Source organism: Harpia harpyja, chromosome 4 (genome assembly GCF_026419915.1).
Source record: "Harpia harpyja isolate bHarHar1 chromosome 4, bHarHar1 primary haplotype, whole genome shotgun sequence".
Lineage (NCBI taxonomy): Eukaryota > Metazoa > Chordata > Aves > Accipitriformes > Accipitridae > Harpia > Harpia harpyja.
In genome coordinates, this window is record NC_068943.1 from 41427066 (window position 1) to 41450582 (window position 23517).

At 48.2% G+C, this 23517-nt stretch overlaps 1 protein-coding gene across 4 annotated transcripts in view; it reads right to left on the reverse strand.

Moving 5' to 3' along the window:
* Positions 1 to 23517, reverse strand: part of SNX19 (sorting nexin 19) — a 135815-nt gene that overhangs the window by 82273 nt on the left and 30025 nt on the right. For 2 of the 4 annotated variants that reach the window (XR_008235091.1, XR_008235087.1), the window contains 3 exons: positions 13614 to 13706; positions 10730 to 10828; positions 6829 to 7005 (listed from right to left, as the gene is read on the reverse strand). The gene's annotated coding sequence lies outside the window, so the exon portion shown is untranslated. Of the gene's footprint in view, positions 1 to 6828; positions 7006 to 10729; positions 10829 to 13613; positions 13707 to 23517 lie in introns of those variants that run through there. The other 2 variants (XR_008235088.1, XR_008235089.1) reach the window with 2 other exon arrangements.

Genomic DNA, 23517 nt, shown 5'->3' on the forward strand with positions numbered 1-23517 from the left:
ACTACAAAGCACACTCTGGAGAGCCAAGAATCAAAGCTGCTTTTGGTCTCAGGTTTTATTCAGCTCATCTCCATGTTTAGAACTCCACTTGCACATATTTTCACCAGCTGATCCTTGTGAATTCTCAGGGTTGGAAGAAGCAGGGAGGGCACAATGAATGGTGTATCACGCCAAAGCCTGAATGCTTCCTGAAGGCAAACTCATACCCATGGTGGTTAAGGCTACTTTCCTCCCTCACCTCTGAGTTTCCCTTCCTTCCTCCAAAAAGTCTTGGTTTTTTTAATGTGTTCTCCTCAACTGAGCTAAAGCCCACAAAAAACCACATGGAAAGCCTCCATTTTACTCAATGGATTTTTAAATCCAGCTCAAGAGGAACAAGCCTCCTCCATGAACAAGTGCAGGAAGAACAGGAGGAGAAGGAGAGACCTCATTTAAGACTATACAAGGGGAAATTGCAAAAAATTACCTAAACCTTTAGGAACATATTTATATTTTGATTTCATGTAATATTACTTCCTGGTTTCCAGCACATATTCCCTGGGCGTCCCCTATCAAATATCAGGCAGTATTAAATCACTGATCCCCGATCCCCGTAGCTCTCAGAAAAACATCTGTACTAATTTGTTGGTTTTCCTTAACATGAGGGCCAGATGAACTCCTCCAGGGCTCAGCCAAGTGAGATCGCTGACAGATGCAGAATAGAAGTGCAAAGATTTTCCTTTATTAAAAATAAGGTTCCACACTCCAAGCCCTGAGCTTGTCATTTGCCAGAGTGATGAAATGACACGCGGCAACCTTGATCCAACACTGTTGTGGATACAAAAACAGGGTTCTTACCTAATGCTACTCCACTAGCAAATGATTTCTGACAGCACATCCAGATTGGCATGGGCCAACAAGGTGAGGGGTCTGGCAACTGGATACAGCCCTTTTTTACTAGGGGTCTCCAAAATGTCTCAAAGGCATATAGTTATTTAAGTTCACTGACCTGTGAAGGCAGCAAATCTGGCACCCTGCTCACCACTTTCAGGACCCCGACTCCATTTCTGACAAAATTTGCTACAGCAGTTCAACACCAAGCTGCCTTCTTAGCAGGGGCAGCAGATGTGAAGGTTCTTTGTCCTTGCTGTTCACGACAAGGCACCTCAGTCCAAATCACCAGCAAAGGCCTTGGCTGGAATAAACCGCAAAGCCCCGGAGGGATGCTAGCTAGCACCATCTTTGGTGGGTAATCCCTGACACCTTCCAACTCTTTCTTTCTATGCACATACAGTAAGTCAAATGCATGCTAAAGGTGTACCAGGTAGTTTGCAGAAGCAAGCAGTCAGGAATTAAGAGGGGCAAGCCGCAGTTTGCTCCGATCACCTTAGCCATGATGTTTTGCATCAACGGCCTCACGCACCCCAGCAAGGTGCTCACACAGGCATTTATTAGCAATCATGCACATGTTCATCTCGGCTACTTCAATTTTCAACCACCACAATAAGCAGATCTAGCCATATTCCTATTTTGCAGATGAAGCTGTGATCCTCTTCTACTTTTGCCCTGGCGTGCAGAAGGCACTGTGCTCCAAAACCAGTTAATTGCAACTCCGTTGAATGACCAGCCTTCCCTTGAAACAAAGGGTAATTTTCATAAGAAAAACTCCCTTCCAAGTTCAGAAGAGTCCCAAGGGAAGGTGCTGTCTGCACACAAGTAACAGTATGAAACCTTCATTTTCTCCCCCTCTGGTAGGCTTTATGATATGGATGCTTCTCTTCTGCAGAAGAACTTGTACACTTCATACAGGATGCTGAAGAGGTATCGGAAGCTGCCCTTCCATTAATAGGAATACTAATTTAAGTGCTAGCTAGCTGCCAGGGAAAGACCTACTTGCATGTATAACCTCAGGCATGTGTTTAGCCCCAGAAGACTCATCACAAAACTTGTCAGCGCCACGTATCTCTGCACAGGAATGACTTGCACCCCTTTGCCAATGCTGGTGGTTCATGGTGGGCATTCCCCCTTCAGGAAATTCTCTCCGGTGATGACCCAGTCAAAATGCAGAAAAAACCCCACAAAAACAGAACCCTTCACCAGAAGCCTGAGGATGAATCCCAGCCAGGGGCATTGGTCAGCCCATTGACAGGCTGTATCTGCTTTCAATAAACTTTTATAGCCTGTCAATGTGCTGAATCCTACGCAATAAAATTTGTGTCATAAAAAAAGTCTTGCAGTGCCAGTGTCTCTTTCTTCCCTCTTTTTAATTTGAGGACAGCTGGGAGGGACTGATTCAAGGGCCAAGTTTGTAAGATATTTTTTTTGGGAAAAAAAAAAAATCACTTAAAATTACAATGGGAATTTTCAGAGCCTCCTTCTGGGGAGAGAAGCCATTTTCAAAAGTGACTTCATTTCCAGAGCTGGCTTACCTCCCAGTATTTGAACAAGCAAGGAAAGAAACGTTCAGAAAGTAGATAGGTTTCAAGTTTGCCTTGATTGGTTTCAAGTTTATCAGTCATAAACCAGCCTTTAAAGTTCCAGGCAAATTCTAGGATGGTTTAGCGTATCAGGCTGCCAGTCCTGAACTCACAGACCAGAAGAGACGATCCTGCACAGCATTGCCTTCAGTAGACATCTTAATGCATAAACCTGGCACAAAGAACCTGAAAACCCTCGGCTGGCAAATCTGTAGATTTAATCCTGCAAGCCTTCTGCATGAACTTTTACAAGGGGCCAAGGTCTGAAACCCTTGGTTTGCATCCCTTCCCTGGGATGCACTTTTGTGGCAGTCGTTAAGGGCCATATTTAGCCAGCTTAAATCCCTTTCAAGTCCCTGCCCCTAGTGAAATGGGGAGCAAGGGACATTTAAGAGCAATTCAGAGACCCCAGTAAAGCACCAGCTGGAGACACAGGGACCAAGGAGCCTTTAAGGGCAGCTCACCGTCTCTTTATTCCCTACCTTTAAGATGCAGATAACATTGTTTTCTTAACGAGCATGTTAGGAAGATAAATATGCTGCCAGTGGTTAACAGGCTCCATAGCTCTCAGGATATGCAGCCCAATTCCCAGTCCCACTGATGGCTGTTTAGGGAAGTTCTCACCCCAGCTGATAGTTGTTTGTAATGCCTGGTTATCAGGCAGAGTTCTCCCTGGGAGAAGCAGGGCTTTGATAAAGCTCCTGCAAAAAGCTAAGAGTAAGCAGGAGGAATTTTCCCTGTTCGAATTGTTTGGACTGTCAGTCACCCCTAGCTTTGCTACGAGTAATACATGAGCCTAGGAGAGAGCTGTAAATACCATGTCCCAGCATGTGTCTAAGGGAGAGGGATTCACGCATGTAGGGTGCAAACAGCTGGAGCTATAGACTGCTGTTCTCCACCACAGCACATTGACTGATGGGGTCTCTCTCTGAGATGTCAGCTTTCGCTAGTGTTTTAGGAAAGATAAGTCGCTAATGACCACTGTTTAAATGATTCTTGGCAGGAAGAAAAACACAGAGGTCCTTTATGAAGAGTTGCTCTTTATCTGTCAGAATAGCAGAGCCAGTTAATTTTTTTTTTTTTTTTCCCTCCATGCTACATGTTGTCTCTGGGGTGGGTTGGGGGATGCACGTGGGGGAAGAACTGATTTCCAAGCCTTCAAGACTAGATGTTAATGTCTAAGACTTGATGGACTGCCTGCTAGGGTCCCCTGGCTCTATCTTCTAATATCACCTTTTCAATTTTTAAGCACTTCTGTTTCTGGTGAAAGGTGGGGGATTGACAGCAATCAGTTTGAACAGCCACAGGAGAGGCGAGGAAAGCTGCTCTGCTCTGACACAGAGGGACCAGCTCAGACTGACAACACTGCGATCCATCCCAGGCGGATGATTTATACTGACAGGTGGCCTCTGGTCAGACTGGTTTCCCACAGGATCCCAAGCAGCAGCTCCTTGGAAAGTTCTGCTAGCAACCTGGCTGGCCAGAAAACAAGTAATCAATGCCTATTCTCCAGGTGGCATCACAAGAAGAAAAAACAAAGACAACAAGCCATACCCTGATGACAGAAAACTTACTCTAAACTTGCATGACTTCAGAAGTCACTCAGTTTTGCCTTCCTATTTACCCTGTATGTCTCATACCGCTTTGGACTTCAGCCTCCACAGTGCACAAGCTTTTGCATGGCAGCAAAACCCAGCCGCATGCTTCTTGATCCAAAATAAGTATACATAAGGTGGTAGTATTTGCCAGATCCCTTCATAAGGAGCAGGGGAGGTTCCTATGAGACTGGTGGCATAGTCGCAGTGAAAGGGCACTGTCTAACTGCAATGGGCAGAGCAGGTTCTGGGGAATCTGGGTCCAATCCCCTCCTGCGTGACCTCAAAAAGGTCATGCTTTTCCTCCTCAGCCTCCCCATCTGCACAGAGATGGATAGCCAGACTGCCCTACCAAGTGGTGAGAATTAACTAGTGCCTGTAAAGCACGTTGAGAGACTCAGATGACAGGTACTATATAACCGCAAACTCTATTATATCATTCCACCATCCCTTTTGCCAAAAATCTGCCTTTGCAGAAAAGATCCAGACACCAAGTACATTATTAAGTGAAGATGTCTGACAGTAGTTCAGCTACGTAGAGATGTTAAATAGTAATAATAATGAAACAATACTCAGCATTTGAGGATGCTGTACATCTTCAAAGCACTTCACCAAAACATTAACTGATTATACCCAAAATAAATTGCTCACAGATGTTTGAGATCCATGAGGTATTCAAAAGAAAAGGATGGAACATCATCCATCCTGGATCATACAGGGGATGCACGTGCTATAGTGTAATCAAGAGCTCAAAGGAAATAACTTGCAGGGAGTTCAGCTTTTAGTGCTCTTCTGTACACCTCAAAGCACGGTTTATTGTTAGAAAAAGAAGCACAGAGGCCTGAGCTCCCTCCTCTCGACTGCAGAAGAAAGTTGTGATGGAGCCAAAGTCTTATTCAAAGTTGAATGTCGTACCGTTAAAACTCCTATTTCAACTTAATCTTAGCAGAAAAAGCTGCATGGCAGACAGCTTAAGGCATCTATGGTGTTTATAGCTACAACCAAAGGAACATAATTTGGCCCTCTTGTAGTAAACACAGCAAGCTCGTCCAGCAACCCCTTTTGCACTCATCTGTCTTAATTTAAGCATGGACCTCACTACTGCAGTCCCACATTATGTTGCAGAATTAAGACTACCTCCCCCCAATCAGTTCACAACCATAGCTTATAAAAGCATCATGCCCCTCTCCTCTGCCCACCTCTCCCACTCCCAAAGCAAGCAGCTGCAAAAAACTAATTTCAGGTGCATAACAAAAAGCTTGTTGCTGTAACTGCCTGGTCACACACATGCACTCAAAAGAACACCAGGGCGCTTCTAAATAAACCCAGGAGAACTATTATTTCCACACACAATTATTGGCTAGCTTTCCAACACTGGAGCTAGTTCCTGGCCTGTTCCCTGCCAGAGCACAGCATCTGCCTAGGCAGATGCCTGGAAAGACACGAGCAGGGACCTGGCATCTGCAATAACCATTAAGGTATAAAAGGTTGTTTGTTCACAGGGCTGCAGACTCCCACGGCTGAACGCTGCCACAGCCCTGGTGTTTGCCACTGACCCACTTTGTGGTTTGCCTACATTCTCTCACAGTCCCTAAGGGCAGAGCTCAGAAGAAAACAAGCCCTGAGAAGCCCCAAAACAATCACCAATTTAACACCACTTTACCACAGCATTAGGCCTGGCCGGTTTAGTCTGTCCCTTCCAAAAGCAAGGCAGCCAGCTCCGTGCAGCATGAACACCTGATCCCTCATCATCTCACAGCAGGAGTGCAGCACATCAGGGCAGATGTGCTGTAGCACAGCAGTAGAGAAAGCGTAGAGTGTGGTCCAGGTCCAGGGTGGAGTGCACACAGAGCATCATCCTCAATAAAACCTTCAGCAACCAGCACAAATCAAAACCAAGATGTCCAGCAGAACGTCATTTTGGGGGATGAGGCTAGCAAAGGACAGAAGAGCAGTGTCACCGTGGAAAGAGCAGGCAAGAGACAGGTCAGGAATAACACACTCCTGCCAGCACCACACAGGCCCGAGCCAGGAGATTTCCACGTGCCAATGGCTAAGATAAAGGCAGAGCAGCCAACCTTGTGTCTGCACAGGATTCCAGCACGCTGCCAGGAGCTTATATCAGATATTGGGGCTTACTAGGAAAGGGGAACAGCAGAGTGATAGTGAAGACACATTGACACAGCCTGCATCTAGAGGAAAGAAAAGCAGCCTCTCGTTTTCTTTAGTATTAAAGCTTACAGCATGCAGAGTCTCACAGGAGTTTTGGTTTCAGCCTTTTCTACCATTTGCACGCTGCGTACTGGAGATCATCCTGCCACACATCATCAACATCTCCAAAGAATCCCAAGGTGACTGCATTTAAAATGAAACCTCCAGTACCCTCCAGGAAAGCCAACGCGCCCTCAGTAATGGAGACAGCAACCTATTTAAAGATGAACTATTTAAAAGCAGTAGCCTGTGGTACTTTGCCAAACTCCTTTCACTCAAGGAGAGCACCATAACACATTTCTCTGGTTTGCCCCCAGTTCACAATACTCCAACTCAGAAGCGGTGGGGGGATTTCTTTTGCAAACCATATTGTAGCGGGGGGTCACTAGGTTTATTGAGTGCTTTAGGCTCTACAAGACGGGAATCACGCCCTTACACTGTGCTACAACTTAACTGGGTTTATATAAATTATTTTAAAGAAACTGTTCAAACACAAGCCGCACACCACACCGGCTTGAGATATACACTTGAGGACACAAGGATGGAATAGGGGCTGAAAAGCTCACCTCTGCCTTGTGCACAGTTGAAATATCCTCATAACATCACACAGCACACCAGCTTGAGATATTAGGTATGGTCTGATATGAAGGGACAGTGCTGCATTGGACAGAAGGATGCTGCAAGAGGCACTGTGGATGTTGGTCAAAAGAAACACCTTTTGATGCGGCTCTGTCATTTAGGATCTGTAGCATAAAACATAAGGCATGCTGTCGGCAGGTTGCATTGCTGAAGTCTGAAAGTACAGCTTAAAAAAAGTATCTCTGTGTGGGGCATCAGAGTGGAAAGAACCAAGACCTGCTGCAAATCAGCACTGGAGTGCATTGGCAGAGCTACACACGAGTTCCCAGGGCAGGTGCGAGCCATGTCCAGAGCAGAGCACTGCAGTGATGGGTCAGACACGGGCTGATTTTAGGTGCTTCTTGTGGCCATCCCTCACCCCATGTGCTGTAGGAGGGTCTGTGCACCCACACGGTCACGGGAGGAGAAATGTGGAAGGGCAAAGCACACACAGCACCTGCTCAGGCTGTGCCTGGATCCAGTCAACACTGTCAGCCTCTCACTTGGAAAAAAAGCCACCACAAATACAGTTTCTCCCATCCAAGCCTCTCTCCTTCCCCCTCTGAGCTCATTCATGGCTCAGGCTCCAGGACAGCTGCCGGGTTGCCAAGTCCCCCCAGCTCACTGAAGCACAGAGCAACACGATCGGGATGATAGCTGGGCCAGCTGTTAGAAATCACTGCAGGACTCAAAACAACTAAAGACCAAGCAGGGGAAAAAATAAACCGGCAGAAAGCCCCTCGCTCCTTTTCCTTTGCCTGGACATTGTGGTCTCATTGTTACCACCATTCTTAAATCGCCAAGTGAGCCCTGGCCAAAATGACAGCTCATTAAGAATATTTAAAAAATAAGCTGGGTGGGGACTAAGGAGCCCAGGGAACAGGGACCAGGCAGTGGATTTTTTCACACCTAAGTGATTGTTTTGAATGCAGCTCAGGTCAATAGAAGTGACCTTGATCCTGACTGGGACCAGTGCCAGTGGACTCCAGTGTGAAGTCCCCCACTCCAGGCACCAGCAGAGCCACACTGAAGTTCATGGTACTGCAAGAAGGCGAGCTGTGTGCCTGCATGACCTGCTGGTACAGGAGGGCTCATACACATTTCTATATAGGCTCTGCTTGTAAGAGTTGTCCAACTCAGCAATCTGCAACCTTAAAGCCCTCTCTACAAAAAAGCTCTTTCTAACTACAGGGAGGTACCGTCTTCTGCAACAAAATCCAAACTCATTTGAAAACACCATTTTGTTTAAATTAGAGCACATTAAAGCAGGCAACAATGCCCCTGTCTATGTTTATGGGATGCATGTTGTCTTCCCATGGTGACTTGCACAGTAGGCTACCAAATGTCCTCAACTGACACTAAACATCAGCAAAGGGACACGGAGAGGACGGAGAAGAGCAGGATGTCTGCTCCCTGAACATGTAGCAACCAGCAACAACAGAAACTCAACAGATCAGTAAGGAAGATGAGAATTTGAGACACAAATATGCACAGAACCGCCACTGACAGGAGCTGGGCTGCAACTCTGGCTTGTTCTCCCCAAGAGAACAAGGGCAGGGGAGGTAGCTGACCAAAAACGTTCATGCCAGCGCTCAAGTACCAGGTCCTGCCTGGGATGCCCCTCACCAAGGGGGATCAGGGCAGAGGTCTGTCCCTGCACATCGGGTTGGGATGGGGCTTAAATGCCAAAAACACTGGTGATGGTGACAGAGGACTGTGTGGGAAGCTGAGGAAGAGCAGCAGCACTCAGGCACTTAAGAACATAGTATTTTCTCGGCATATCACCTTATTGCTGCTCCACAGCCTTCAAGGCAGGTCTTCCCAGCCCCTCTGTTTTCAGCAGGCAGGATGGGGGCTTGCAGCTGATTTCAATTTGAAGCCATCACCAGGGGATAATGTTATTGTTCCACATCCCCTCTGCTCTCTGGCTGGCAGGGGCTGTCTCAGTGGCAGTGCTAGGCCACCCTCCCTTTATACCCCACTGCTTGCAGAGGGCCCAAGCCAAGACACAGAAGCCTGGGAATATCCCTCAAGATTTTAGGTGCCACTCTGCCTCTGGGGTGGGAAGGAGGCCAGACTGACATGTCACTCTGCACTACCATCACCAGCCCCACAGGTGCCCAAATATATCCTGAGCATCAGGCCTCTTAAGAAGTATCTCCACACCTCCTTCATGCTGTGCTAGCTCCATAGAAATAGCAGAGCCCCAGTCTGTCAGCTCTATTTAGCTTTGCTGCAAGCACATCTGATGAAGCAAAGCCAGAGGTCATGCTCCCCATTACAAAGCTGGAAATAAGGTTGCAAGAAAAAAAAAACCAACCCAGAGCGGACACAGTTCTAGGCTGTGCCTGTCATCAAGATGCCTTCTGAGCTGTTTCCACCATCATCTCCCTAATGCACAGCAGTGTTTCTGTGCAGAGTGCTTCTCCAGCACTTGAACCCTCCCCATCTTTACTCACCTCTTCAGGGCAGCATATTAACCCTGGTGTGTGGCCCTCCAAAACACCCTGCCCCTCTTGGCTGTAAGTTAAGCACAGTGTTTCATGGGGGAGAGGAAGAGGACTGCACCTCTGCTGTTCAAGAGACTCTTGGCTCTTCAGAAGGAGCAATCATTGCACATACATTTCAGCAAACCCATGGGCTCCCACATCCTCTCAGAACTTTAAGAAACAGCTGACTAGTTAGTTATTAGAGAGTCTGGTCCAGATGAACTCCTCCCTTCCTGTCCTCTGCCTTCCAGAAAGCTGGTCTCTCCCTTTGGAGAAGTCTCTCACCTACAGCAAAGGCTCTGTCTAGAAAGCCCAAGGGTTTGTCATTTTTGGTGAGTCCAGGAGCCACTTCAGCCTCTCTGCTGTGATTGCTTTTCTTCACCAAGCCTGCAGCAGAAGCATCCTGACAGCTTGCTACCCTCTCTTCAGCCCTAGCTCCCTGCACCACTTCTTCCCACACCACAAGCTCGCCCCCACTGTCTCCAGGTGCATAGAACAAGAATGTTTCTGCCTAAATACTGCTCCTGGGCAACTGGCTTCTTTCTCTTCCATTCCTTCATCCTCTGAGGCTTTGCTGCATGCACAGAAGACAGGACAGAGGTACAGGCTGCTGCAGCCCAGGGTGCCTTGTGGGACAGTAATTGCAGAATGAGGTAAGGCAGAAGGAAGTGGGTGCTCTAGGATGAAGGGAAGGACAGCTGTGGCTGTTCCCAGGATCTGGAGCAAGTTAACTGATAAAAACCAGAGTTGGACCAGAAGGAAAGCTGGGCATTCACAGCCAAGAAAGCCAAACTGCTTTGCAAGAAGCCCTGACCTTTGTTGCACAATCTCTAAGCGAGGCACTCGCTGTACTCGGAGAGCAAGAGGCAAACTAGGGATAAGCAAACGCACACCCCCTCACTCAGTCTCGCACAGCCCAAAACACAGCTCAGCACAGGCCTCCAGCTTCCCACCTACCAAAAAACACAGCCTCCAAAAGCCAGCACTGCAGCTTATCCTGTGCAGCTGCCCCTAGAGAACTCAGTGTAAGAAGCAGCAAGATTTCAGCCTCCCTCAGGGCTCAGAAAAGTCAAAGGCACACACCATCCTGTACAGCCAGTTTCTGTAACTCTCTGTGCTCGACAGCCTTTGAAACCTCAGGGGAGAGTCAGCAGCAACAAGGACCTCAAGCATTCTTTCCAAAACAACATTAAATATACAACCGACTGCTAGGTAAATAAAAACTGCAACCCCCTTAGTTTGAAGCTTCACAACATTCCGCAACACAATCTTGTGCTTCTCCGGACACTTGCAGTGGACAATGCATTAAAAGAAAACTCTGGTTGGTTCCCACCATCCCATAAATTCATCCAAATCCTACCTTATCATGCAAGCAGCAACTCAGATCCAGCCAGGACTTTCTCTGCTGCACCAAGCTGCCACGTGGTAGCTCAGGACACTCTGACTGTTAAAGAAAGACCTAGAAACAGGGAAAAAGAAAGGCCTAAGTCCTCAGAAAAACCAGGGTATAACATGCTCACATCCTCCTTGCTACTCCTCAAGTCTTTAATCTCCGAGGTCACTGCAAGCTTCTTACCACAAAGAAAATATCAAACACACCAAGAGAGCTGCCCCTCTCATCCCTTTCACTCAACTGAGCCTGATTTATATAAACTCCCTGCCCTCACACCCCTGTGAGGACAGGTTAATTGGAGCCACAAGGTTAACCGCCTTCTCTTCTATAGGTGGGATAGTTTACTTTCTTAGCTTTCTTCCTCTTTCTTGTTTCCCCAACAGTCACAGGTGGCACAGGGAACTGCCTTTTAGATGCGCTTTAAAGTCTCTGTGGCTGACTGATACTGGAAGACTTGGGAAGTCCTGTATTTTTCCACTTTATCTAAAAAGCTTCGTAAGGCTTAGAGAAAGCATGGGGAATTACTGTGCAAGCGACCTTATCTGAGTCAGGGTTGCGCACCTGGAAGCGCATACCTAAACCACCTGTACAACACATATACATTATGCTTCCCTTCTTGTATGTGCTAACACATCCACAAAATTACAAGTTCATTTTAAACAAAAATCACTGACGTGCACTTCCAGCTGCAGCAGTGGGATATAAACAAAGCCTGCGTGTATACACACATGCATATGTACGCACACACACACAAAATACACGTGCACACCCTTGTGTGCAAATTATCTGTCTTCCGTTTGTATTTGGCTTGGCTGCACAGCCTGCTCTCTGTGGGCTCGGCCAGTAGATATCCAGGCTAAGATAAACACTAGACAGCTGCTGGGAGCCAGAGATATTTTGGTGATTAACAGCTGTGTGGGGCTATACAACAGAGCCCCCCCCGACCTCCACAATCCCTCCAGAACAGGCTGTTTCATTTCAGATTTCTGTTTGTCAAGCGAAGGCTGGGAGCGATCAGAAGAGATTCGCTGCAAAATGCGCAGGTGGGAAACCTGGCGAGGAGAAGCTGTTGCCCAAAATCCAATCCCTTCCCCGGCATGCTGGCCTTGGCAGCCTGTGTTGGCTTTGCCCAGCGCCTCTTGAGCAGCGCTTGTAGCCGCAACTGCAAAAATGTGATTGCTTATTTCAAGGCTTCTTGAATCCATGAAGGAATAGCAAAAAGCTTACAGTGAAGCCCGTTCTCCCAGCATTTATGGTTTATCATAACCGAATACTTCAGAAGAAGGTCTTGCAAGTGTTTCACTTCGGGCTGTTTGCAAATGGGCTCTTCTATTCCAGTACAGGCATGCAGCAAGTGACAGTCTTGTCCTGGAGAGGAGAAGCTGGGAAAAGGAGATAGGCCTGGGCTTTGGAATAAGAATGGGGCTGATACACAGGGAAGACGAAAGAAATATTATTACCCCTTCATACCAAGATGGAACAGGATGCATAAATGACTGTAGCTGATAATTTCCAAAGAGCACAAGGAAATTCCCAGTCTGACTTCCCCAGTTAGAAAGGGGAGCCGCAGCCGTGGCAGGACTGCTGAATGGAAATCCATCCTAAGCAGCAGCAATCTAGGATGCCTTACGCACAACTGCAAAGCCGAAGACGTTTTGACAGAGGAAAGGGGCGAAAAGTGGGAAGTTGCTCACAATGCAACTACAAAAACAAAGTCTAGGGATTAGTTAATAATGTGTGGTCTGAGACAACAAACACATCTCCCCATAAAGACCCTAGTTCAAATAAACTGGTGCTGTTGTCATTAAAACCCACCATCTGCATGTCTGTTTTCCACTGGGTCTAGTGTGATATTTAAAGGGACCACTGCTTGGAGAAATAGTCCCCCAACATCATCCTTTGGGGCACTTCAAAATCCAGATGTGGCTGAAAGACACCGTGACTTGGACTCATCCCTGCATAACATTTGTACTGAAGCTAAACATATATAGCGGCAAATCCTTAAGCTTTTACACAGGAAGCCTAAGTTGAAGACAACGGCTTCTTGTCTTCAAAACGATGAAGCCCGCAGACCCTAAAAAGCCAGCAAACGTAGGTGTGTGGAAAGATGGTTGGTTACACCCAAGGTGACTGCATGCCTCATGGAGCTCTCCACCTCCTTTCCCTCTTTGCTCCCAGCTCCCTCCCTGCAGTGCAATAGGTAAAGCCCTGGACCTGAGAAACCAGGTCTAGTACTAAAGCCCTCCGAGCTCGGTGGGGGAGTGGAGACCTCCCCGGCTCTGGTCAGGTCACCCTTTCATGCCTGATTGCAGCTCATCAAGGCCCAAAGTCTAATAATGAACAACCGAGGCTGAGAGCTCCCTCTGACAGCTTAACTGATGGTTGTAATTAGGGACTAGCCCACACAGCTTTTCATTAGTGCACCACACAGCACAAGACTTATTATGATTGTTGTGGAGAGACTGTGCTTCACGTCCAGGAAAAAGGCATCAAGGCCCCAACCTTCAGGGAAAAGGGGAGCAGAAAGGCTCGGTGCAAATAGGGAGTTCTCTGTGCTCTTATGGATTCGTAAATGGCCACCAGTGTGCATTTTCAGTGCAAAGCGAAGTTTCATTTACATGGAGTGTGAATTCTGGGTACATCCAAGCATATTTATATTTCACTGCACACGGCATATTCATCATTTTTTAAACTTATGCAGCACCCTGATTATTCCCCAGATGTTGGTGACTGCAGACGGTCTCCTGAGTCTCTGCTTCTTTCTCTCCAGACAATCTACGTAGACCTAGATGAGCCTGACCATCTCTTGCCTTAGTCCATGGGTCACTGGTTTTGGCTATGATTCACTTACCAGCCTCCTCTGAGTACTGGCTAAGATCTCCCGACGCAGTTGTGGTGATGCTGGGTAGCTGGGGTGTCTATATCACTTCCTCTGTTTTGCTTCCTGAAAAATTAAAAATATTTTCTTACATAGCAAAAGACTAACCATACTAAGAAATATGCTCATTTTCTAGACGACAGGTAGAGCAGAGTCCTCTGGGGTCCCTACTTTCTTCCTCCCTTCTGTCTTTCCAAGCAGAACCTGCTTCTCTCTGCTACACTGCAAACAAGACTTTGGTTTTTGTCAGTTTGATTCTGCAGCTTCGAGTTTCTTACTCCTGGGCAAGGTCTGCTCTTCTGTTTTATAGAAGAACTTGTGATTGTAAATGGCAAAGTGAAGGAAAAGGAAGTAAACTGGTTATTGTGCCAGAATCAATCCTGGCACTCCTCCCATTTCTATTTTCTCTTACATTATAAAGCTGGAATAAATCAGAGGTGAGCAGTACACCAGTAAACTGATGAAAGGGGAGCAGAATCAGCACTCTCGTCCCTTGCACTGGTATAAAAAGGTGTAGTCCCACACAGGCAACAGTTAGCCTGAATTACAAGTGGTGGGGAAGGAGAATAGATTCAGAGTGTTTATTAGCAGTCATAACCTTAATCAAATAACACTCAAGGATATGTAAAGAAATCTGTTCCACTGCAGCCTCCCAAGCCAAATAAAGGAGTAAATGGGACTTCTATCAAAAATCCCTTTTAAAACTCATGCATGTTGGGTTCTAAAAAAAATATCCCAATTTCTTGGGGAACCGCCAAAGCTCCAGAGGAGCTGCCCTGGATCAAACCAGTGGCCCATCACGCCAAGCATTCAGCCTCCTACTGTAACCAGCTCCAACGCACTGGAGAAAGGTGATGCCCCACGATGAACCCGGCTGCTTGGGCAACTGTGTCCACATGTGGAAGGAAGGGGATGCTCTCCCCGAAGCATCGGCCCTACAGGCATCTCCCAGCTTAAAGATCTCGATCTACCCATTTCACTTTGCATAGCAGGAGCCTGATTCGCTCCCTCTTGCCCATCCATGGGACTGCTTTAGGCGACGTTTACATATTATGTAGAATTACATGGGGGAAAAAAAAAAAGAAAAGAAACAGACTCTGTGTAATAGAGGTGCATGTAAATAATCACTGGCCTAATCCCCTTTGACAATGAAAGATATCCAACCAGAAAATGTTCACGTCTGCAACTCAACCTGAAATTTAAGCACAAGGAAGTCGTGTCAAAAGGGGACTTGGGTTCCCATAAAAGCCTCTCTAATTCCAGACCCTGGGCCCCCTAGCCAAAAAAACAGAGCAAACTTCCAGACATAACATCTGAGAAGTGCAGGCCTCACAAAGGGACTTGCTAACCTCTGCCGGAGAGACAACCACCAGGAAAACAAGCAGAGCGAAGGAAGCCTTCAAGCCCAGATGAAGTACCTGCCATGGAAGAGAGGCACGCTTTCCATCAGAGATCTAGCAGGCTGTGGTACGTTATCCCACGAGGGCTGGCGAAAGCCCTCTCAGGGGAGTCGTTCGAAACCAGACTGGACAAAGCCCTGGAGAAGATTCGTGGCTGGTGTCTGTTCTCCTTTGCTCTTGTGCAACAACTCTGAAGTTGATGCGTGACAGAAGACTCTAGCTCCGTGTAGGAAGAGGAGCCCCTGGGCAACGAGAGGTGGATTAAATAATCTAATTGTGCTTTCAAGTCTCTTGCTCGACCACTGCTATCCCACTAAGGATACACAGGTCCTACATGTGTGAGGTCCACCAGTATTGCACAGGCAGGACTGAAAAATCTTCCTGAAAGAAGCAGGCATCAGCTGGGGAGCGGAGGGCACCTCCAACGGAGCAGGCACTCATCTCTATGTGAGGATGCACGAGGTTAATGCCTCCTTTGCAGTCAATGATGATATTAAAGAAGAGAAGCAACAAGACCCAACCTTTGGGCTACTTTTAAGAGTAAAGGGCCAGGTCAGGACCTGGCTTCTGGTTTTTCACGAAGGGAGAGAAACCCTAAGATGGCATCGTCTTTTCCAGGGCTAGCAGCTAGTCTGCTATATTCCCTGCCTCCACAAACCCTGCCTTGCCTGCCCGCACCTCAGCAGCTTCTCACGGACTGCCAGAGCACCACGCTGCCAGAAACTCTGATCATATTCTTCCAGCCATGAAGCGCCCAAGCGGGCACTTGCCAAGGGTGGATCAGAGTCCACCCTTGCAACAATGTCCCGTCCTCCATCAGGAAGAGCCCTTACGGGGACAAGAGCCTGTTATTGCTCTAGAGGAATCCCAAACTTAAAAAAGAAGAGCTGTCTCCATAGCACACACAGAAATCTCCTCCAGCCTGTTTAAGCCATGGGACTAGGGACTGGCTGAGGATACGTGAACACCGTAACTCAACAATCAGGCCTGTTCGAGAGCAGGTAACTTGCTCATCTTGGTTTCTCCCATTATCTAGAATTGCATGGCCCCCTTTTAGCTCAAGACCTACCAAAGGCAGGGTGAACCACTGGCACGTCAGCTTGTGCTCCCATTACCTCCATGCCCCTAACAGGTCCTGCCTGCGCTGCCTGCCGTCTGTAACACTTGCACGCTGCACCCTCTGCCTGCACAGAAAGCAGTGACACCCTGAGGAAAGAAATATTAAGAGGAAAGTGTTGGGAAAACGGGTAGCAGGCTGCAGAGAGCAAAGCTGCTCAATTGCAGGACTTCACGGTTTCCCCTCTTGCCGTGAATGGTGCTGGCTGCATTTCGTCTTTCTTTACCCAGAGCCTCCAGACACAAGACTCCACTGGTATTAAATTCCCACCGTGTGCGACAGTATCCCTCCCCTGGTACACTGGGGAGTTTCTCTTTGCTGCTTGGGAATTTTCCGATGAGATGGTTTCTCATCGGAAAATGCCAATACACTGAAATCAAAGCCCTTTGTGGGAACGTACCAGTTTCAGGGAATCTTTCATGGGAAAATTTTCTTCAAACCCAGGCTGGAGCTTTCCGCCTGAAAAGTGTGAGCAAGGGTGCTCCGCATACAACATCCCCATCACCTGGCAGAGCTGGCGGCCCCCCGGGGACGGGGACACTAACACCCCTCTCTGTATTTTCTTCTCCCCGTCTCCCCACTCCTAGGGCCTCTCACTGTGAGGTTCACGTCTCTGCAAAGTCATGACACTTATTTTACCTCTTATAAATGCTGTAATCCTCAGGGATACAGACCCTTCAGCCCTGTGGGCAGAACATTATCTTCGCCCACGGGGAAGGGCAGATCTGGATGTGAAGCCATGCTCGCTGGCACGTGTCTCCTCCAGATCACTTGTCCATTGGCTTTTCCTGAGAAAAACCGGGCAGAACCTTGGGTTCACCCTGAAGCAGGGCTGGAAATGGGCTCAAATTTGGGAGGAGTTCCCACCAGGGAGCCGAGCCCTGTCCTGCACAGAGCTCTAGCTCACAGGGCAGTGTGGTGGCATAGTGGGGTTCACGAGTGTCCCCTCATCCACGGTGGCTTTCCCTTGTCCCTCACGGGCTCTGCGATGGCTGAGACAACAGCACCATCTTGTGCCTCTGCTTGGCCTGGGGAAAAAATTCAAGGGACAGCCCTGAAGCTCCCTCTCGTGGCTTCTGCATCGAGCAGGTCACACCAGCCAGGAGCAGATGTTTCTCTGCACATCCCTTGACATGCAGGGTTGTGAGTAGGTGTGAAGGCAAAGCAGACCTTGCTGCTCGCTTGCTTGTTTCCCAAACCAAAGCATTTCAGAGAAACCACTCCTGGGCACGGCAGGACATGGCATGTTCATGCCTCGTCTGCCCCCAACTCCATCCACAGCAGCTGGGGTCCACGCGAGGACATCGTGCAGGCAAAGGCTTATCCTCCGGGCAGGCAAGTCTGGATTCGATAGCTCAGACCTGCTACCGCAGAGCATGGCGCATTATTTCAGGAGCTACCAGGTTTCACTAAATTTGTTCCCCAAAAACCATCTGAAGGGCTGTGGTCCTTCAAAAGATGTTCAAAGCCAAGGGAGGTGTCTCCATCTGTGACCTGCTGCTGCAGTGCTGGGGCCCGTTAAGCGCTAACCTTACAGGCAATATAACTTAAACTGACAATGAAGTTGGCAGTTCAAGGTTGTTTCAGGAGGATGCTTGCTGCAAACATGCCGTTGGAATGTTGACAGTGGCTGCAAAGGCTTTCAGCACCTGCGGTTTCAAAGCTGGCACTTTTAACCGAATTCGACGCAGAGCTGGGGGGGATTTGCTCATATGAAGTTGTCCCTATTCTTTCCCAAGTGAGTTCTTCCCCTACTGCAACCACTTTCTAATTTCACATCGTGACGAAATTGGGTCCTTCTGAAGGTTTCCTCCAGAATGATCCAGAGGGCTGACAGATTGCAAAACCTCTTAGTGCCGTCTTATCTGCCAGTGCTTGTACTGCACTCCAGGCTAAATACAGCTGCTGCCGAGCAGAAACGATGAACTTTTTCTTAAGGACAACATGATCTACAGACCAAACGTAAGGAGCTTTTTAAAGGGTATTAGTAGCTTTAGATGCAGCTTTAGCTCCATCTTTGCCACCTGAGAAAGGTAATGACAGAAGTCCTGTTCCCTCACACTAATCTTATACCTGAATGTTTCAGGGTACCTGATCTGCATTCCTCTCTCTCTCTCTCTCTCACCCACATTATTTTCCTCTCAAGCCACAATAAAGAAGTGCAGTTTCCAATCCTGTTCCCCTCCGTGCGATCTCACTTTTTCATTCCTAACCATTGCGCTGTGCAACCGTCCTCAGTCCGTGTCCTCTGCCTCCCACAAGCACGGGGCCCTCGCCTACGCTGCTCTCCAACGTGACAGAGATACTTCGCCGAGGCTGCCAGCCAGGATCTTACCACGCTTGACTAGCGCAAGCTTAGCATTGCGAGTTAAGCCTGCCTTCCCATGTCCTTCGCCACGCACGCTGAACTTTCCAGGGAATATCGCGCCTGACGGTGTGCCAGCCTTGTTGTTCGCTATCGATGAGATAATGTCTCTTAAATCTGGATCCCTGACACGAGAGCGTTCAACCCCCTTTTGCTTGTGGCTGCATTCCAATTTCAGGACAGAAATGACCAGGAGAAATATGAGAGGTCAGTGACATTCTTGGCTTGGAAATCGTCAGCCTGTCGTGGAAAGGAATGTGATCAAAAAGAGACATCGCTGGTGTTTATTTCCAAGCCCTTGATGTGTGATGCACTTTAATACACGCTGTTCTAATGCAGCTTTTGGGCTTCAGGTGAACCTTGCCGAAGAGGGTGGAACAGGTTATTTTTGTTGGCGGAGCATATTGGGTCAAGAACAGCCCTTAAAAAGGATCGCAGTGCATCATGCCTATTTATACCCTGGACGCCGTTTTCCTCAAGACAGGACAGCCAAGGGATGGACAGGCCTTGCATCCTGCTTTTCCACACAGGTGGTGGCAGGAATGTTGCCAAATGCCATTTTGAACGCCTGCCTCAAGGGATAGGGGGATTTTCAGATGCTCCATGGGGGCTGCTTTGGAGATGCACATGAATCTCAGATAAAGCTCTCGAAACAATGTGTTTGTGCTGAAGTGTGTTGAAAATGACAGCCATAAGCTAGTTTATTAGAATTCGCTTGCACGGACAAAAGCAAAAGCTTAATACAGCTTGATGGAGTGTACGGAGCCCAGAGCAGACTTGGTTCAATAAAAGCACATTGTCTTCTGAGATAGTGATGAAGTACACTGCTGGGAAGGCTCTTTAACAGTCAGTCACGCTGGGAAAGCTCTGGTCACTTCGTCTTCATCACTTTGTCACAAAAGGAGCAACAAGAAGCAACCTCCATCCTCTCAGAGTTACTCAATTGTTCCAACAGCCCTTATTCTAGAGGAGCAACTTCCTCTCCCAAGGCCACATCCAGAGGGGCATGGGAGGTAATCTGTGTGAGAAATAAAGCGTGCTGTTTGTGTGTTGGTGTTTGCAGCGTGTGCATGCTGGAGACAAGGGAGGAATCCAAGAATTTTTATTGGCCTAATCAGACAAAAACGTTGACGAGATCCCTACCGGCGCAGGAGCACGCTCCTGTCGCACAAACAAATTCCTCCAGTAGCCCCAACTGTATGGGCGGCAGATAGCATCAGAGCATCTGTTGAGAAGAGGAGATTACCGAGTGCTAATGCTCTAAAAGGCCTCAGTTCCCCCAGCGGCTGCAAACATGAGCAAACTAGAGAATATGTTGCAGACAGACCATCCAGCAGCATTTTTGCAACAAACGAGTCACAAGCGCTATCAGCCATCAGATGGAGGGCACTAGCTGTCAGTGGGAAGAAAGCTCAGCTCAGTTAGCTCTGTCAGGAGCAGGGCGTCCTGCACCCTCTGCCAGCCAGACACAGAAAGGATGAGCCATCAACCTGACAACCTGATCTTAAGTAATACAAGCTCAGCTTCCACAGCTCTTTCTCACCGTCCTATATTGCGATAGCTCCCGAGGCACCCAGAAACGGCATCAATTCTCCAGGGGACACGGCTCACAGCCGCCCTTATGGCACTGTGCCCATCACCGCCTTGCAGCAATCAAGTGAAGCTATTAAATATCAAGTACTTCCCACGAAGCTGACATTTCTAATCCCCACGCTGCCTTCCCTTTTCACACACTGGTGGCTGGGGCCTTTCCCCACTGTGAGGGGCTTTTTCCCCCCCCACTATTTCTCCAGCCTTATTGCTCCCTCCCACTCGCAGCTCAGAATTAAAAGACATAATAAAGAGCCCTTGAACCGGAGGGGGAGCGTCTGGTGGGGGAAGAAAAAAAAAAAAGCAGGTCCCTTGTTTGAGCCCGGGATTCATCTGCCTCTCCCCGTGGAGATAAAGAGGCCCTTTCACCCCAGCAACCAGAAGGTTGAAGCTGGATATGTGCTTACCAGCACGGCCGTGGCTGGGAGCTGCCAGCCTGGGGTCTGACGGCAGTGACATTTCTACCTCAGATTAGACGGTACGGTGCAAAAACGCATTAGAGTTGCTGGGGAGACTGCCCCTTCATAAGGCTGCACGCTTGGGAGCGAGCCGCTGTAGCTATGAAACCGGACCATGGCGTGGCTTCAGCCCCTTTCTGCAGATTAATAAGAGCCTCCCCAGCCCGCCGTGCCCACCGCGCTCTCCCAGCAGAGAGCAGACCGAACAGAGGTGGGAGCCCAGCGCCTCTAATATCCCCACTGGCGAGCGCACTGTGCCCCTGCTTTTGTTCTCCACTTCTGCCCAGTGATTTTCATTACAAATATCCTCTTATCATGCACGCATGGGGGGAGAGGGGAAGGGGACCGGGCCCACACAAAGAGAAAGAAAAGGCTGCTTGCTAGAAAACCAGTAATTACAGGGCTCGGGCTTTCCTTACGGAGGATTCATACGGATTCGACATGGCAGTGTTTCACATGTACGGCCCCTCCGGGGGTGAGCTCCTGTTTTGATTTCATTATAGGCAAGCTGGGCTGCCAGGGGAACTTTTGCCCCAAAATGAGTTCCCAAAAGGGGACAGTTGCACTTCTTTTATTATTTGCTTTGAAAGCAGTTTCGCTGCGGCTCCCAGAAGCCTCTGCGTTTGCTCGGGCGCACGATGGGAGAGCACAAATGCCATGAGTTGGCTTGTCATCGCAGCGCTGCTGCTGCCTTTAAGTATGGGAAACCTTCTTATACGTGGTCACCACCTATTTTAGCAAAATCTATATGTGTTGACTCTACCCTTCAAACGTCTCCTAACCCCATGCGTGACTTGTGAAGGCTGTGCTTTCAAGGTGCTTATAAAGATAAGCAAATTCTCAGTTTGTCCTTTTACAAGGGAAGTAAAACATCACCCACCTATAAATGGATGTAAGGAAAGCCTTGCAGGACCAAAACTTGACCTTTTGTACTCACTTGCTATAGGTATTGCATGATTTTCTTCAGTTCAAGCTGAACAGGTTCGCACAGTACCCAGAGCTTTGCAGAGTTAGGATGTCTGCACAGCTCTGGGTCAGGTTACCAACCCGATTTTACAGCTGGGTGAAATGATGGCTCAGAACAACCAGGCCAAGTTCATGCTGGAGGTCCAAAAGAAGAGGAAACCAAACTGCCTCCTCCCTGCTCAAAGTCCGTGTTAGCAACAGACACCCCTCCTATTCACTAACGCATGCTTGTATATTGTACACAAACCTGAAAGGGGGCCTGTTTGGGGTAATTGTACACAATTCCTCTGGGGAATGTATCTTGGGGCCAGTTTTTCACCTTCCTTGGTGCTTTGCCAAGAACTCTGGGACATTTGTAGGACACCTCGCAGTGGCAGGACTGATGACGAGAGCCAGAAAACTCCATAGGAAAGATGTTTCTACCATTAGCGCATGCACTTTTAGGCAAGCAACCCTGATCCTTTGTGCTTTTATGATGTGCACAAGACAAGGACCAGCACATCAATCCACTCTGCAATCTCAGAGGCGAGGTACAATAATTTGATGACAAATACTATGAAATCTGCTGTCATGGTCAGAGCCCCATAGTACTACAAGTCACTCCTGTCCCTGAAAGCTCACAAACTCAACATTTACCTGTGTACTTCTAGGTGCCTGGATCCATTATTCTTGGGCCAAATGCGAAGTGCGGAGTTGGACTGTAGCTTAGGTTTCAGGTAACCCCAATCCGCTACTAAAAATGAGTCCCAGGTTTATGGTTTGGCTCCTCGTAAAGACAGGACCATTTGCAAAACTCAGACCCAAGCCCGGCATTTGGTTTCCAAACATGCTGAATTTTGCTTTGGTTCTGTCTCTTAATTCCCATCGTCTTTTCTTTCTCTCCTTATTTACTTGTTAATTTCCATGGGTCTTAATTTCCTGCACCCCGAGCCCCGCTGAGACCAGCCTTTGCCTACATGGGATTGCACGCTACAGCCCTTCCCTCTTCAGGGAAAGGTCAGGAACGGAGGTTTAGTATGCCGAGAAGAAAGGCAGCAGCAGACAGACAGAGAGCACTCATAAAGATCTGGCTGTGAGCCTCTCTGAGAAAATGTCAGGTTGGGGAGGCTATAATAGCTTTAATCTGCAGTACAAGGGGATTAAAAGACTCGTTCTCACAGGACAAAAGAGAAAGGAGTGGAGCGGAAGGAGCGGAACAAGAGGAGAATGAAGGCTGCAAGGGGAGGAAGGGAGAAAGTTAGAGCTCAACTATAAAGAGCATCGGGATTTTAAGAGCTCCGTCTTCTAACGTAATAAATGTGAAGTGGCCTGCATGGAAAAGGGGCTTTAGCCAATGGCTTTGCTTTTGCTTTTTCACACTAAGCACACACACTTCAGCCTTCTTCAATCAAGGCAACTTGTTATGTTTGGCTTTGTTGATTTTCAGGGGCAAAGGAGTAGGAGGGGGAAACAGAAGGTTAATGAGGCTCTGCCAGATGCGACACTCCAGAGAAGTGGTGGGCATTATATTTTTTAAACAGTGGTTTATGGTCTTTGATCCTCACCCCTGCTGTCCCTCTTCCAGCACGTCCCTCAAACCCTCCTTGTCCTCAAGGGCCGTGGAAGAGCAAAGGGGCCTGGGAACAGGAAGGAAGTATGGCAAATTGCGGGACGCTCTCCTCAAGTACTGCTTGAGCAACCTTTTCAGCCGCTCAGCGAGGCCAAGAGATGAAGTGAGCGTAATTGAAAGGGTAAGGAAAGAAGGCGAGTTTAAATACTTTTCAAAGGGGAAAAAACAACCCAATGCATCAATTGCAGGAGATGTAAGGGCCACCAAGCCACCAACACGGACAAGCGAGCTGCGCTCCAAAAGGGAAACAAGGTACTCAAAGCCAGCTTCTAGCATTGCTCAGGTACTGCAAGAAACAGAGTTTCTTAGGACTGGATGCTAACCTCGAATCAAGGCAGGACTGCCCCGCTAGATTAGCAGGGAGGTTTGGAC